This window comes from Mustela nigripes, chromosome 5 (genome assembly GCF_022355385.1).
Source record: "Mustela nigripes isolate SB6536 chromosome 5, MUSNIG.SB6536, whole genome shotgun sequence".
Lineage (NCBI taxonomy): Eukaryota > Metazoa > Chordata > Mammalia > Carnivora > Mustelidae > Mustela > Mustela nigripes.
The window spans coordinates 24,825,764-24,843,465 of record NC_081561.1 but is presented as its reverse complement, the minus strand read 5'-3'; the positions used below and the strand labels follow the sequence as shown (position 1 = coordinate 24,843,465).

At 46.2% G+C, this 17,702-nt stretch overlaps 3 non-coding genes across 3 annotated transcripts; 1 reads left to right on the top strand and 2 right to left on the bottom strand.

The window, feature by feature from the left end:
* Positions 1-6,362: 6,362 nt before the first annotated feature.
* Positions 6,363-6,444, top strand: TRNAS-UGA (transfer RNA serine (anticodon UGA)). Its single transcript has one exon. It is a non-coding gene; the product is annotated as a tRNA-Ser (tRNA).
* Positions 6,445-10,034: 3,590 nt separating this feature from the next.
* Positions 10,035-10,106, bottom strand: TRNAD-GUC (transfer RNA aspartic acid (anticodon GUC)). The gene has a single exon. It is a non-coding gene; the product is annotated as a tRNA-Asp (tRNA).
* Positions 10,107-10,513: 407 nt separating this feature from the next.
* On the bottom strand, positions 10,514-10,595 carry TRNAS-AGA (transfer RNA serine (anticodon AGA)). The gene has a single exon. It is a non-coding gene; the product is annotated as a tRNA-Ser (tRNA).
* Positions 10,596-17,702: the final 7,107 nt, after the last annotated feature.

Here is a 17,702-nt window from a genome sequence, read left to right as displayed (position 1 = left end):
CGTGTCCGCCGCTCGGTGACCTCGCGGTCCCCGAGGCCCCGGGGACGGAGTGACCCTCTCCTGCCAGGTGGGTCAGGGACGTGCTTTCCGGAAGCCCGAGGAACGGAGACCCCAGACCCGGGAGTGCTTGCAGCGCGACGCAGCTTCAGGTCCCGGCAACACGTTCACCGTGAGCCTCTGCAGGGGCGAGGGCTGGGACCAGATTCCGGGCTCTCTGCCCGAAAAGGAAAAAGAGAAAAACAAAAATAGATATAAATAACTGAATAACTAAATGGGGGAGAAGCGACATCTGGGAAGTGAATCGTAATGAGTGAGCGTGAACACCACCTCCCAGTTCCCACCGCCTGGTTCCAGCCCCTTTGATGTGGAGCTCGCCCCGGTCCCCCGCGCAGGAGAATCCCCATCGCCGGACTCCGCACGCCCTAACCGCCAGCGCCGCGCAGTGCTGCTTTCTAGAGAGCACAGCACCGGACGGGGGAAGACAGGCTGAGCCGCGAAGGAACCCGACACTCACAGTTTGAGCCAGGGGCCAGGGTCAACTTGGGGAGCGATGAGCCATTTTGGATAGTATATACCCTTGACATGGTATAAATGATGAACACGAAAATGCACTTTTCTTCTGTGATCTCTCTCCCCCAAGCCCGTAACTCCTGTTTAATTATGAGAAAAACATCGGGGAAATGAGGGGCTTCCTACAAAATACCTGAGCACCCCCGCAAACCGTCGGGATTGTTCAAAAACAAGGAAAATCTGAGAAACTGCCACAGCCCAGGTGAGGCTAAGGAGAAAACGATGAGTAAATACACCGTAACATTCTGAATCAGATCCAGGAACCAAAAGGGACATGAGGTAGAAACCAGGGAGATCGGAATAATTTTTGAACTTTGGTTAATAATAATGTATAAATATTTGTTCATTGATTGTAATAAATGTGCCACACTCAGGTATGATTTTAATCCTAGGAGAAACTGGGTGTGGGGGATATAGGCGCTCTCTCTTCTATCTTCTCAAGTAAGTAGAAACTATTGCTTTAGGGAGTAAGAACAAGAAAGTGGCCAAATGAAATTATTTCTTCAAAGGGAATTCAGAACTCTGGTTTGCAATGTGCACCAGCACAGTGCCCTCCCCCTTTAACCAATGAGCCCCATTATCAGACCCAGTACTAAGGCCTGCAGAACCCACTTGGCCTCAGAGCACAGAGAGTTGTAGGAATTTGGAAGGAGGAGTTCCTATGCCGGCCCCCTGCTCTACTCTGCTGTGGGCCCAGCAGTTAGCAGGACACCAAGCCCTGGCTCTGCCCTTGGAGATTTGGGGCTAATTGTCATGGGATAGACTAAAATTATGAATCCATGAGTCCAGGAAACCAGCAGGTGGGGTCTTGGCTCCCACTTCTTCACAGAGAAGATGCAAGATAGGGACACAGTGTACGGACTGGTTGTCTGGGCAGCAATCCACGATGAAAGTGAAATAGGAGATTTGATGGTTTGTTGGTAGACTGAGACCTTGGTTCAGGCCAGAGCTCCAAGGTTGCTTTAGGCCTCGAGGGCCCACTCCGAACCAGGCACATCAGGGAGCATCACAGATGACTTCAGGGAGCAGCAGAGAATCAGCCTCAGTGGCATGGTAAGTTCCCTGCTAGACTGAGGTCAGTCCTGCATCAGTCTCTGGGAATTGCTTTAAAGTATTTGTGCTCATTCATAGGCATCTTGTTTATTTCCCCCAAACAAAACATAGCTGAAAAATTCCTCTCCTCTTCCCCAAGATAAAGAAGTCATTAGAACAGAGATTCATGGTACATTATTTTGGCTCTGAATTCCAGATCATATGGAATAAAATCTGTGAAACCCCTTTCCCACGAAGGTACCCCTAGATACACATACATATCATTTTGCAAACTAGTTCAGAGTGTTTGTGGAACACATAAAGTCCATAGACCCCAGGCTATGAACCTTCTGCATTTGGAGATTGTCCTTTGTCACCTAACCTAATTTTTAACTAACCAAAACCAAATTCTTTAAGTAGAAATTAAGCATCATACTGCTAAAGTAAATTCACCTTTTAATCGTGGCTAAGTTTTTCATTAATATTCATCTTGTAAATTACGTCAAAGTTGTGTCCATGACTGAATGGAAAATACTAGTCAGATTAGTTCTCAGAGGGCTGTTGGGATGCACATTCCTGATAATAAAGTTTGGGGAGACTTGACTCAGACATCAGCAGGTCAAAGAGAAGGGAGAGGACTAGGCTTATTTTTATCACAGGGTAACTGGACCTCGCTGCAGCTTCTCCTGGGCCCCACTGGGAGGAACCCCTTAAATTCTGATCTTCACGTGCTGCTGAAGCACTGGCCACGTGGATGGAGGGCAGAGGCCAGACAGCCCTTTCCTCTCATGACTCTCAGTAAGTTTTCCAAATCCTGTGTCATTTAAACCTAATTTCCTTGTTTTTTTCTTTCCTGTTACCCCCAAGTCACAAGTATCTCATAAATTATGTTCCAGCCAGAAGGCTTTGCTGCTCCTGAAAATCGAGACAGGAAGTAGAAAAAACCTCAGAGGAAGACATGGAAAATCTGAGTAACAAAGGTACGTGAGAGTCAGATCTGAGTAAATATTGGCTGCATAAAACAATGTGAATGTCTTCTAGAGGAGAAAATGAACAAAGAATTCATATGGATGCAAACAAGGAATTTAGACGTCCCTCCAGACAGAGATGAATAGAATCCCATTTTTCTAACGTTAAGTCCTTTGCATTGTCTGGGAAAATGCTAAAATATCGGTATAAGAATTGTTTGGTTAGGACTATATGCGGTGATCTCTCGGCTCCCCATCAAAAGAAAATAAAAAAAATAACGTAGAACTATTCAATCAATACACAAGCAGACAAGACACAAAAGGGAAGCATAAGAGGACAGAATGATAAACACAGTGGGGTATACCAGAAGGGATGGAAAACCACACATCGTAGGATGTTCATTTTAACCTAAAACATACTCAGCAATCTGTGGATGGGGAGTGGGGCAGGAGGAAGCTTCTGGGGCGTGGTCGCAGCTCTATTTCCTGATCACACCGCATGTTCCCCGTGTGAGGAATCATTGCAGTGTGTGTTTAACTTCCACTCACCTCTTTGCATCCATGTTCATGAGAAAGACACAAGGAGAGAGTTAAAAAAACAAAAAAATTGGGGCGCCTGGGTGGCTAAGTTGCTTAAGCATCTGACTCTTATCCTGGCTCAGGTCATGATCTCTGGGTTGTGGGATAGGACCCCGTGTGGGGCTCCGTGCTGGGTGTGGAGCCTGCTTAAGATCCTCTCTCTCCCTCTGCCCACCGACCCCCTTCCTGCCCCCCGCCCACCCCCCCCATTTGTCTGGTGGTACTCTCTCTTTCTCTCTCTCTCTCTGGGGAAAAACCCCACAAAAGCCCTTCTAGTAACCAACTGGCCATATTTTTCCATTGGTTTCATTGTGAGCATATGTGTAGATGAGTAAAAATTGTGGCCTTTGTGGTGTCTGAGCAGCTCATTCAGGGCTGGCTTCCTGGGCAGGAGATGGGTTTTTCTAATCCTTTTTACCACTCCGAGCTCAAGTTTGGTTCCCATCCTGACCATTTGGATGATTCTCGCTCCAGGCCTTCAGGGATCACTTTCGTTGTCTGAGTGATGCCTGGGGCCCAGGAGCAGAGCCTCTGACAAGTCCCTTCTGGTCTGGTGCCACTCTCCTGCCACATTAAAAAACAAACCAAAACAAAACTGGCCTATTTTAATTTGTAAGAAAAAGCTTTTCCTAAATTAACAAGGCCAAGAGCAGAAGACCTTGCTCTGAAAAATACTATAACTGAGATCACCCATTATAGAGCATTTTAAGGGTTTTTGTTTGGTGCTGCCTGTCTTGTGCATCTGAGGAAAGTGTACACACACACACACACACACACACACACACACTGCAACCTATACTGTCATTTGCTGAGGACTCTTTCTCAAAATCTGAATATCTGAAAGGCAGTTTCTTCCAGCCACGACCTCACCTTTGTAGCTGGCTTTGGACTTCAGTCTTCCAAATTATTTCTCAAATTATTATGATTATCATCATCATTATAAATTACACAATATTTAGTTTTAAAAGCAAAATGAATTGACAGAACTGATTAAAACAACAACAACAACAAAAGTCAAAATGAGTGCGGCATTTTTCTGCCCTAAACCCTCCCTACGCTGAATTCAGATGTCCCAGCTGCAACCCTCCCCTCGCTTTCAGGGGCCAGCTCTGTGACCTTGGCCCTGCACTCAATCTCTCCGTAAAACTTGGCCTCTCCAAGATATTTAACAAGTAGTGTCTTTGCATGATGGCCACTTGAGCACATGTGTGGCTACTGAATAATGCTGAAGTCTCATGTGTAGAGAATCCCTTCTTCTCAGTCCAGCAATAGTCATTATTTCTGCTTCTTCATTTTAAAGACTTTAGTAATGACATATGCTTCAATCATAGCAAAACACAGGGGGAAAAAACCCCACAACCCTCAAACCTAATACTTTGGCATATCCACCCCCCCCCGACTTCCAAATATCCATAAAGCAAAACTGTACATAATCAAGGTCATATATTACATACAGTTTTAATCTGGCTCTTTTCGGTTAACATTCTATCATGCGCTTCTTCCCTGAGCTATCACAACCTCTTCCAAAATATTGTTTTCAATAGCCTTGCAACATTCTTCCAGCCATAGATAACGTAAGTTATATACCCACCCCCTCCATTGTTGGAGATGTTTTAATTATGGTATTATTATAACTAAAAGTATCACAGAAGTTTTTGCACACAAATAATTTCCTTTAGTTTGCATTATTTCCCTAGAAGAGTTCTCTCCGAAGTAAGTTTGCCGTGTGCAGGAAGTAGCCATTTGTGTGAGCTTCCTTGGTGGAATTGAGAAGCAGGACGGAGAATAGGGACCTTGTTCCAAGCACAAGAGGTAGGAGATTTATTAGCGTCCTAGGGCTGCCCCAACAAATTACCATAGAGGGAGTGGCCTAAAACAACAGAAATTTCTCCTCTCACAGATCCAGACACCAGAAACCCGAATTCAAGAGGTCTGCAAGGTTGGCTGTTTCCAGAAGGTCTGAGGGAGGCTGTGTCAAGGCTTCCTCCCTGGCCTGCCTGGTGTTTGCGCCTGCCCTGCTCCCATCCCTGCGACCTCCTGCCATGGCCTTTGTCCCCGGCTGTCTGTTCGTATGTCTCCAAATCTCCCCCCCTTATGAGGATACAGTCATTGGATTTAGGGCCCAACCCAATCCAGAATGACCTCGCTTTATCTTGATTGCATCAGCAAAGAGTGTTTTCAAGTCAAGTCTCATTCACAGGTGGGAGGGCGTAGGATTGCAGCGTTTCTTCCCGGGCGACCCACTTGAACCCACCAGGGGCGCAGCCCTCTTTACCGGCCCTCGATGAAAACATTGTGGGAGAGTTACCTGCTGGAGACACCGAGGGCCTCAGGCCTGGAAGGTGTCTCCGATTGTACCCGGAGGTCTGTCCGAGCCGGCTGTGACGGTGTTGCCATCAAGTACTTCAATTCCCAAGGCTCAACCCTGTGGCCCCTAAATCCTCCATTCAAAGAAGAACCCGGTTCTGTAGGGCGCCCCTGCATCAGGACGACGGGCGGGAAGGATCCGGCCAATGGGGTAGATTGAGTCGGCGGCGTTCACACCCCGCTGTGTGTGAGGCGCGGACAGTGTCCCGAGGCCGGAAACCCCGGGGTCGAGCTGCTTCGCCCCCATGCGCCGGGCTCGGGCTTCCCTCTCTGGGGAGGCGACCAGCGGGGACCTCCCCAGCGTCGCCTTCTGCTCCTCGACCCTCCCTGCCCCCGCCCAGCCCGCACCCCCGTCCCCGCCCGGCTTCAGCCGGCTCTTCCGCGGCGGGGCGGGTGCAGCCCGCCGAGATACCTGGGTCTTGGCGTTGAGCGCGGAAAGCGTACGCGGACCACTGCGGGTCCTTCCAGGCCGCTTCCAGGCACCGTCGGCATCCGCAGGTCCGAGGTCGCTGGGGACGCCACCTGCTCCGAGGTCCCTGCCTGCGGGCGGGCAGTCGGCGGTGACGGGGGCGGGAGTTCTGGGCACAGACGGTCCCCCGCGGCTCCCAGGGCTTCTCCGAATTCCACGCGCCCCGCCGAATTTGGATTTGCTTGTGCGCCACGCGTTTCACCCAGGACTGTCCCCTGAGTGGACGCAGGGGATTCCTCGCTCGCAGACTTAACAGTGACACGAACCGTCTCTCCGTCCTCCCGTTACGGCGTGATGTCGCGCCGCGGGGAGAGGTGCGCGCGTGCCTCTGAGGTGGCGCACCTTCTAAGTCGCTGACAAGGGGCACCTGCTAGCAGGTAGTCGTGGCCGAGTGGTTAAGGCGATGGACTTGAAATCCATTGGGGTCTCCCCGCGCAGGTTCGAATCCTGCCGGCTACGGTTTTACAAAGGCTCCTTCCTACCTTCTAGTCCCTGCTGGTCTCCCTCTGCGTTGCCAGTGACCTGTTTCTCTGGGTCAGGTTGGATCTGTTCCTCCAATTCCAAACACCGCGGTATCTCACTCAGGCTTTGACCCTCAGTGTTAAGTGGATGAGTGCCTCTGCGAGGGTGGGGAGGGCACCGAATAGGATCCCTGATTTGAGGAAGGCTGTTCCTTTTCCTCAATTATGGGTCACAGCCAACATGGGTTCTTAGCATCAGCCAGGTCCCCATCCTCTCTGGGACTGGAGGTGTTTTCCTTGCTACTATCTAGAACTCACGATGTATAAAGCGGCATTTATTCTAACAACTATCTTTTTTTTTTTTTTTTTTTTTTTGAATCCTCACTAGGTCCCAAGCACGGAGCTGGCATTATATGCATGACATCATTTAATTTAATCTCCAATATAACCCCATAGCAGAGGTGATATCAGTCCCATTTTACAGAATAAGAAACCGAAACTTGACTTGACCAACACTGCCCAGTAAAATGCTATGTAGACCAAAGAGCTTCTTAGGTGTGGTTGTGAGGTCACTTGTCACAGATACTGCAGGGAACACACTTCTTAAAAACCAGTGGTTAGTGACACAGTCCTGCTGTAGTTTATACACAGGAATGACTTTCATATCAGTTCCTACTTATCAGACATTACAGACGTATTTCCAAGTGCTTTATGTGTGTTAGCTTGTGTGATCACATTCATAAGAAATGAATACTATTATTACCCTTACTTTATAAATCTGGAAACTGACACCCACTGGAGGAAAATAACATGGCCAAGTTCACCCAGCTAGTAAGAGGACGGGGTGGGCTTGAACTCTCAGTTTGGGTCTATACCAGGGAACCAAAAGGTGGGGCGGGTGTAGGGGCAGACCAGGGGGGCTTTCATTGCTACTGTCTACAGCTGGAAATTAATGTTACTGCCTAACTCTCTTATTGAGATTTTTGCCTCCATAGATAAGTCTAAGTGGTCGGTCTGGAGTATGGGGTTGTTACCCCTTGTGTACTGAGTGTTCTGCTAGCCCAAGTTTGCAGAATGTCATTGGACAGCAATGAGGTGTTACCTGTTTTTGAGTGATAAGAAGTGATTGTTATTGTCACTTCATATGAATGATTAGTTTATAAAGAAGAGCAACACATCTATTCTGTCTTCTCAGCCTGAAAACTCCAGAGCCCAGGAGTGGGAACGCTTTGTTAAACCCAGGAAGTGGATTTAAGGCTGCCAAGCCCAGCAGTACTTCTGGTTTGAGACTACAAGCAAAATCCTTGCATAGCCCCATACAAAACCCATCAGGGAAGCCTGCTGATTCTGGTAAACAGGGTGTATCAGACTTACTCAGCAAGAGAGGATCTTAGTCGGAAAGAGTCTCAGTGTCTCAAGGAGGGGGCTTTTGAGGCCAGGATTAGTCACAAGAGAATAGAGCAGAAATTGCAGAAGGACATCTGTGGCAATGGTGATCAGAAAATGTAAACTTAGTAAATGACTGGGACGCCAGTGGTCTTATCTTCAGAACGTGAGTCCATGTGGAATTCCTCCATGATATTGCCATAAAAAAGCTACAAATAGAGGGGAATGCAAAGGAGGTGGGCTCAGGGAGCTTGTTTCGCCCATGGCGGCCAGTAGGCTTCATCCGCTGTGTGCTATCACACATGGTATCACGTCTGTTAAGTTTTGGTTTCGTTTCATTACTTGTCTGTTTTGGTCCAAAGATAGCTAGAAATGAGAGTCAAACAACACAGAATGTAAAGAAGTAGGATTTTAAAATAAAAAAATGAAAGTCAGTTCAGTTCGAGAAAACCTCCCAAATCGAATAGCACAGTTTCCTGCCAATAGTCACCATGTTCGAGGTCTCCGTCTAGTACAACCTGGAAACTCCAGGGGAAGGTTCTCTGGTCCCTGCCCTCTCTTCATACGTTCTCCTGCACATTCAGGGACCAAGAACATTAATCTGTTTTTTTTTAAATTGATTTTGGGGGAAAAGTTTAAATTCAGAGTCTCAGTACTCTAATTTACATGCAAACGAAAGTGAAAAGAAAAGGTCCAGATAAGAACAGAGCTTTTGTTTATAGGAAAACAAAACAACACACATCCTTGAGAACACTTGGTATATTGCCTGCCTTTTCTTAGTTTAACCTTTCAAATAGGAAAATAGTTGTGACGGTTAGTTTTATGTGCCAGCCTGGTGGGCCACAGTGCCCAGATAAGTGGTCAGTCGTCATTCTGTGTTTCTGTGATGTTTCTGTGAGGGTGTGTTGGGAGATTATTAAATTTGGATTGAAGGACTTTGAGTCAAGGAGACTGCCCTCCACAATCTGGGTGGGCATCAATAAAACAAAAGACTGATAACCCCCCAACCCAGCAGGGGGGAATTCCATCCACAGATAGTGTTCAGGCTTGAATTACAGTGCTGGCTCTTCCTGGGTCCCTGGCCTGCTGCCCCCTGGGCGATTTTGGACTTACCACAACTCCCATAATCTTGTGAGCCAATTCCTTAAGATAAAGCTCCATACACACCCACATCCCACTGGTTCTCTCTCTGGAGAACTGAGGAATACAGTAGTGGAAACAAATTGTTTTACTTTTCACTTTTTCTGGTGACTGATGAAGATCACCTTTCTTATGTTTATTGGTTCTTTTGATATCCTTTTTTTCTGAAAGACCTGTTGAACTTTTCTGCCCATTTTTCTCTTGGATTGTCTATTTCATACTCATTTTCCTTATTCACATCCAGGTGGACCTGTACACGTCGAGAGGCTAGTTAAGCTACTCCAGGTGTGGCTGCCGTGGCATCCACTTTCCGTGGCCTGCAGGGAGCATCAGGAACGCCTGGACCTCCTATAAGGGCCATGCGGAATAGCCCACAGAGTCACCAGCAAATGTCAGGTCCTGTTAGGACTTCTCCAACCCCCCTGTGACCAGCAGTCCTCCCTGTCTCCCAGGACCATGACCTTGTGCTGTCCTTAGATTAGACCCCCGTGAAGCTCCCCCAAACCCCTCTTGTGGTCCGGATTGACTAATCCAGCCTTAGCCCCGGAGCTGCCCAAGCTCTCCGCCCATGCACCCCAATGACGGCAGATTCCAGGGTCTCATTGCTCTGTTCCCTGCCTTGACCTCCCCCTGCGCCGCCTTAAAGACTGCTGTGCACTTCCTCCAAGACCCGTGAGTCATGAACTTCTCTAGTGTGATCTCTCCCGTGGTCTGCTGTTTTGTTATTTTAACTCACTATCCGCCATCTCCTGCTCTACCTAACAAACGTTAACGTAACAGTGTCCTGATGACGTCTGCACAGCTCCCTGAATCCTGGAGCCAGCCTTCGGTGGGGCAAGCGTCACGGGAGGGGAGAGGTGGGCGGAAGCCGGGAAGGGCGCCCTGGGGTCCCGGTCGCCTGCGCCTCAGCACCCCAGACCCACCGCTCACGGTCCCCACCAGCGCGCGCCCCGCAGCTGTCAGATGAAGGGGCGAAGGAGGACAGTATTTGATCCGAAGCCGTGCGGCCCTGATGGTCAGGAATTCTAAAATGATCGCGTGGACACAAAAGCGACAAGCGTGCTCCCCGTCGGGGAATCGAACCCCGGTCTCCCGCGTGACAGGCGGGGATACTCACCACTATACTAACGAGGAGAACCTGGTGGCTGCGTCTTAAAGACGCCTCATAAAGGGAACTACAGGGCGCCCTCCCGTGCTCTGCTCGCGCTGAGGCCCGCGCACCCGCGTGTGCGCCCCCGGGGCTGCCCGTCCTCACCCCACGGCTCCCGCCTCCCCGCAGGGTGTCTCGGCCGGATCGGCGTCCGGCGCGCGCAGGCCACCGAGGCCGGGGAACCAGCGCCTCCGAGCGCTCTGCTCCCGGGCCTGGCCGCGCAGGAAAACCCCCGCAGATCTCCCCGCCGGGCGTCCCCCAGGCCCCTGCCCCCGGCCGCGTTCTCCGCTCCTTCGAGTTGGTAAAAGTGACGCCCCCTGGCGGTGCAGCTCTGGCCCGCCGGCCCCCCATCTTCCCCGGGGGCATTTAATCCAGCCCAAAAAGAGAGCTCCGTAGTCGGCAGGATTCGAACCTGCGCGGGGAGACCCCAATGGATTTCTAGTCCATCGCCTTAACCACTCGGCCACGACTACGCGGCGTTCGGGCGCTTTTTCCAGGGGCGGATGACAAAGAACGCAGGCAGGAGCCCTGCCCGCCGCGCCGGAAAGCAAACCGTGAACGGGACACGGACCTCCAGTAAGACGGGGTTTGTGGTTCTCATTTAAAAAGTCCAACCTCTCGCGCCGCCGGCGCAGTCGGGAGCCCGGGGACGCGAGTCCTCACCGCGTGAGCACCCGCGTTTCAAGCCAGCAGGTCAGTCCCGCAAAGCCTGCGCCCGCGCGGGGCCGCCCTGGGGCTGCGCGCGGGTCTGAGCCGGGCTCCCGCGTGTGCGCTCCAAGAACCACTTGGCTTTCTCCCCCGAGCCGGCCCTCGCTTCCAGCCCCCGCGGGCCCATGCGAGTGGGAGGTGAGGCAGCTCGTGTGAGGTCACCACTTTGACCGAGGTCCCGGCAGGGGCAGCTAGTGATGCTCCTGGTTAGAGGGTCCGCTGCAGCGCGCTCTGCAACGCGGGGAGAGAGAGGCGGTAACGTGCTCATCATTAAGGCGTTAGTAAGATGCTATTCCCATCACAGGGTACCACGGAGCCCTGGAAGAGTTAGATCTTCATCGTTTTACTCGGAAAATGTGCGTGAACCTTAATGCACAAAACAACAAATACAAATAGTCCCTTTTATATAAAATGAAACTCCAAATTACACAAGCCCATTTTTTAAAAATCTGATGGGATACTCACCAAGCTAACAGGAACGCAAACAAGTGGAATGGAAGCGACGGATAAAAATATCTCATGCAATTACTTTTGAATTCTTTAAATTTTTCATAATAGTTCTTGCTTTCTGCATCGTTTATATAATTGGAAAATATAAAAATGGAAAAGCAGGTTTAAATCAATATGCCACTACATACCCTTACATTAGAAAACTGGATGTGTCAACAAAAAGCTGAAAACTAACTTCCCGTGGGTGTTGGAATCATAGCTACTTCTTGTTTACTTTCTTCAGCTTTTCTCTCTCTTTCAAATTTGGAGGAAAAGTATAGTATTTCTTTGTATTTGGACGTAAGGTGCCCCACAATTCCTTTAAAGTTATAGGATGGTTCTACACAACTTGTCATCTGTTTGAAGAAACAAGGAGTGCTGTGGCATGGAAATTGATCTCGTAAAAAAAAATTATCTGGTATCTACCAACTCTGTATTTCACATTTTAGAAAGTGACTTTTGATTCATAACCTCATTAAACCCTCAGAACAGTTCCATGAAGTGCCACGAACCTCGTTTACAAACAGAAACATGTGCAGAGAAGTTCATCAATTCACAGGGCTACTGAGTGTTGGAAGAAAGGGCCTTAGTTCCCATGTTTCCTTAGGGACAGGGAAAATGACTCCCTCGAGAACTGAAAAGCAATAGACACTTTTTGCTACCCATGGATAAGCCCACTTGGTCACGGCTCATCATCTTTTTTGGAAATTACTTGATATGATTTGCTAAAATTTGTTAAGAATACTTGCAACTCTTTTCATGGGGAACATGGGTCTGTGATTTTTTTTTTTCCCTCAACTCTTATTTGATTTTGTTATCAGGGTAGTGTTGACCTCCCAAAATGAATAGGAAAGTGTTCCCTCTTAGTTTTTGGAAAAGTTGATGTAGATCTGGTGTTCTTCCTTCTTTAAAGGTTTGGTAGAATTCACCAATAAAGCCATCTTTATTGGCCTGGATTTTCCTTTTCTTTCAAGGTTTTATTTATTTGAGAGAGAGAGCGTGTGAGCATGAGAGCGGGAAGGTCAGAGGAAGAAGCACACCTGACGCCCGCCCGATGTGGGACTCAATCCTGGGACTCCAGGATCGTAACCTGAGCCATCCAGGTGCCCTGGCCTGGACTTTTCTTTGTGAGAAGGTTTTAAATTACAAATTCTGTTTTCCTTGTTTGCGTATTTATTTAGTTTTAAAGATTTTATTTATTTATTTAAAGCCCGCCCGAACCGGTAGAGGGGTAGAGGAAGAGGGAGATGGAGAATCTCAAGCAGATTCCACACTCTGCGCACAGAGCCCAAATCCAGGCTCATCCCAGGACCCTGAAACCATGACCTGAGCTGAAACCAAAAGTTGGATGCTTAACTATTTTAAATAGATATATGACAATTTAGATTCTTTATTTTTTCATGAGTGAGCTGTAGTCTGTGTTTTTTGAGAAATGGATCCATTTCATCTAATTTGTCACATTAATGGACATAATATTATTCATTATTCTTTGATTGTAGAATCTGGGCACGTGCTCCCTCTTCTTTGCTGATATTGGTAATATGTGACTCTTTTTTTCCTGATCAGTCTGACCAGAGATTTGTCAATATCATTCAACTTATAAAATAACCACACTTTGGGTTTCATTGATTTTTGTCTTTTTTCTGTTTTCTTTAATTAATTATTACTTTTCTGTTTAGTATTTCTTTTCTTCTGCTTATTTCATGTTTAACTTGCTGTCCTTTTTTTTCTACTTTCCTTTTTTCATTAGGTATTTTCATTCCAGTATTGTTAACACACAATGTTATATTAGTTTCAGGTATTATTAGATATTAGATATTATTAAAAAATAATATCTTAAGGTGGAAGTATAATTAATTTATTCATGAACTTTGTTCTTTTATAATATAAATATTTCTTGCTATAAATTGCTTTCTATTCAGAACTTCAGCTGCAGACACTTTGTTATATTTTACCTTTATTTTCTTAATAAAATACTTATATTTTCCTTGTGATATATTATTTGGCTTGTGGGTTTTTAGAAGTATTTTCTTTAACTTCTGGTATTGATTTGTGGTTTAATTCCATCGTGGTCAGAGAATATATTTTCTATTATTTCATTCCTTTTAAACTTAAGATTTGTTATCTTAGTAAGTATTCAATGTTACTTGAAACTTGAAAATAATGTATTCTGCTGTTGTTGGGTAGAGTGTTGTATAAATATTAACTAGGTCAAGTTCATTGATAATGTTGTTTAAATCTTGTATATTCTTACTGATTTTACTAACTAGTTGTTCTATCAGTTACTGAAAGAGAAGTGTTAAAACCCACTGGGTGGCTCAGTGGGTTAAGCCTCTGCCTTCACTCGGGTCATGATCTCTGGGGGTCCCTGGGTGGCTCAGTGGGTTAAGCCTCTGCCTTCACTCAGGTCATGATCTCAGGGTCCTGGGATTGAGCCCCACGTCGGGCTCTCTGCTCAGTGGGGAGCCTGCTTCCCCCTTCTCTCTATGCCTGTCTCTCTGCCTATCTATGATCTCTGTCAAATAAAAAAAAATATTAAAAAAAATAAAATCTCCAACTGTATTTGAATAATTTTTCTATTTCTCTTAGTTTATCACATTTTGCTACATGTATTTTGAAACTCTGTGATTAAGTGCATACATAGGTAGGATTATTATGTCTTTTTGACGTATTCATTCCTCTATCATTACGAAATGTCCCTCTTGATCTGTTTTCAGGCCTTAAGGTGGCTTGATTCTTTTCTCATTTGTTTTCCTTCTCCCGGGTATCAGAGTTAGTCACTGTCTGAGGATGTCTACTGTCGGAAGAGCATGACTCTGCTATACTTTATTCAGTTTTTTAGTTTAAGGTGGAAGAGTAAGTCTGGTCCCAGTTGTTTCACTGTGGTGAAAAACAAATCCTGGCACTGGTCGTTTTAAATCCACCAATCTGACTTTATTTTTAAAGATTTATTTATTTATTTTAGAGAGAGTGGCAGGAGGGGTAGAGGAGAGGGAGAGAGAGAATCTTAAGCAGACTCCATGCTGAGCACAGAGCCCCATGCAGGGCTTCACCCCCTGACCCCAAGATCATGAGCTCAGCCAAAACGAAACCAAGAGTCGCGACCCAACTGACTGAGCCACCCAGGTACCCCCCAGCCCCCACCACCAAACTGACTTTAAATCTTGGTGGGACATCATCCTTTCCTTTTTATTCATCCTTTTCTTCCATGACTGTCTTCTTGAATACAGACATTTCTGTAGCTACTTTTATTCCTGGTCAACCCTGTGAGAAGTAACACTTGGAACAAGTCCATGAACGGGGAATTGCAGTCAGCGTTCAAGGACAGAAGCAGAACCGCGAAGATGGTTACATACATTCACATATATACGTATATATATATATATATTCATATACATATTTGAGAGATTTATCGAAGTTGGCTAAGTAGTCTACATATACATGCTGACATGTCGTGGCTCAGCCTCCAGGGGGCAGTGTGATCCGGAAGGGGAGAAGGACATAAAGTGGGGAAGATTAGAGCAAGTGGGAACCCACAGGCATGAAGGGGAGCCCCACAGGAGGACTGAAATCTGTGTCACTTCGGTGCACGTGTCCTCCAGAAGCCAGGGCCTTTCATTTAGAGCTAAACACACACATTTATCAGGGTAAGAGGAGGCCGAAGGAGGATCCGGGGAAGGTGGGGCAGTGGCAAGGCCAAGTGCCACCTCCCGAGGAGGTCAGTCAGCAGAGGAATTGGAATGAGCTGCTACTTGACTTCTCCCCCCTCCAAGAATGTCTCTTGGGGACCGTCCAGTCAGAAACATCTAAAAAAGGGAATTCTGGGGAACATAGTTCAACCTGGCCAAGTTGCTATGGATATCAAGATAATGTTTTGGTATTTACCTATATAATAATCAATATTCTGTCTTGATTACTGTAGATTTATAAGTAACTACATATATCTTGATATATCTATCTTGTACCAGTCTTCAAACTTTGCTATCTTTTTCAATAGCTTCTTGTTTTTTTAAGTTGCTACACATTTTCATATGTATGAGACAGTGAGTTAATTTCCATAAGATACATATTTGGAGGATGATAAGGATTTTATTGAATCTATCGATCAATTTGGAAATAGTTGCCATCTTGATAAAATTGAGTCTTTCAAAAAAAATTGAGTCTTTCAAAACATAAACATAGTATTTCCCTCCATTTAATTTCTACCAGCAATATTTTGTGGTTTTTAATGCAGATTCTTGCACATCTTTTGTTAGCTTTATTCCTAGATGTTTAAGGTTTGGCTGCAAATGAAATATTTGAATTTTAATTTCCACTTGTTTTACATGTATGCATTTTATATATGCTCTATAATGAAGGAAGAAACAGAAACAAATAATGTTTAATCTTAGCTGAAAGTGGGATCTTCATGTTACTTCAAATGTGAACCAGAGGGATTGAAGAAATAATTGAATGCATACCCCTGCTGCACAAGAACATTCATTCACACTTTACCCACTAACATCTAAATAATATAATTTTAATAATGTTCAAATTAAAGGGTTGATTAAAATTTCAGGTTTATTTTTGTCCTAGAATGTGTTTCTTGATTATGAACTTGGATGGTGAATTCATTGAAAGGCTGATGTTGGGGCACCTGGGTGGCTCAGTCGGTTAGGTGCCTGCTTTCAGCTCAGGTTATGATCCCAGGACGGAGTCCCTTTGCAGGCTCCCTGCTCATCAGTGAGCCTGCTTCTCCTTCCACCCCTCCCTCTGTTCAAGCTCTCGCTCTGGCTCTTAAATAAATAAACAAAATCTTAGGGGAAAAGAAAAAAAAAAAAAAGCTGATGTAACACTCAGTCATTCAATGCACTTCTCATTTTTTTCCTGATACAAAATCATGGGACCCCAGAATGATTTGATTATATTCGCCCTTCAATCATGCAAGAAACTGCTGTGTGATACTTCTTTCTTGTGCCTTTATCCTGAATATCAGTCATTATTAAAAGTAATGTGTATGTTTCTTTGCTTACTATAGAATTCTGCATACTATTCTTTCATCAGGTATAAATTCATGTTTAATAATGTCCTCAACACCTATGTTACATCTAATGTTCAAATTGTGCTTGGGTTTTTATCTCAGTGAGCGTTATTTTTTAAATTAAGTGATCTATTGGTTTTTCTTCTTTCAACTTTTTATTTTGACCTAATTTCTAATTTATGGAGCAGTTGCAGGAATAGTACAAAGACGTTTCATAAAGCGTTCACCTGTATTCACCAAATGTTGACAATTTACGACATGTGCCTTAATTTTTCAACGGCTATATTGAAATTTACATCCATATAATTTTTTTCCTTAGGTATTGAAATTGAGTTTCAGACAAGATGTCCCTTTAGCCTTATTACTTCAGTGTTTTCTGAAAACAGGAACTTCTCTTTCCTAACCACAGAGCAATTATGAGACCAGGATTAAAATTCTTACTAAATCTACAGATCTTGTTAATGTTTTGCTAATTGTACAGCAATTTTATCTCAGGAAAAACTGGATTGCATCCAATTGTCCTGTCTCTTTAGTCCTTGAATCTGGAAGAGCTCCCCATTCTTTGTCTCCTGTTATATTTATTTGTTGTTTGCTTGTTTGTTAACCTACTTGACAGGGAGAGAGCACTGGTAGGGGATGACGGAGAAGCGGGGGTAGGGATGGGGGGCTCAGTCAGTCAGGTGACCCTGAGATCACGACCTGAACCAAAGGCAGACGCCCAACTGACTGAGTCACCCAGGTGCCACTGCTTCGCCATGGAAAAAACAATTTGGTCACGTATTTTGGAGAATGCACCTCAAACTTGAATTTGTCTTATGTTTCCTGAGAGTCTAATTCAGATTATGGGCTTTTAGCAGAAGGCCACACAAATGAGGCGGTACCGTCGCAGACCATCCTTGGGAGGTGCGCGATGTTGATTGTTGATACTGGAGAAGCTGACTGTGGTCAGTCGACGCACGTGGTGTGCGCCGAGGCTCTCCACGGTCAGACCACGATTCTGCTTTTGTAGTGCTCATCATGATTTATGGATTTCGCTTCTTTTTCGTTACATTTGATTGTCTAGAAAGAAAATAAGGTCAAGGAAGAAGAAAGGGAATATCTGACTGGGAGAACAAGCACGGTTTGTCGGAGCCACGAGATTGCACGGAAGCGCCATCAGGCCCCCCGGGAAGGGACGTGGGCGCCCGGGGGCCGCGAGGCGGGGCCGTGTCCGGGGCGGTGTGGCCTGACCGCGGGGTGGCTCTGTGGCTGGAGGTTAGCCCCCGCACCTCGGCGGGGACTCCTGCACACTCAGCCCCACCTGGGGGCTCGCGGAGCTGACGTTTCAAGTGACAGCCGTGTGCTCGCCACAGGGCGCGCGTGG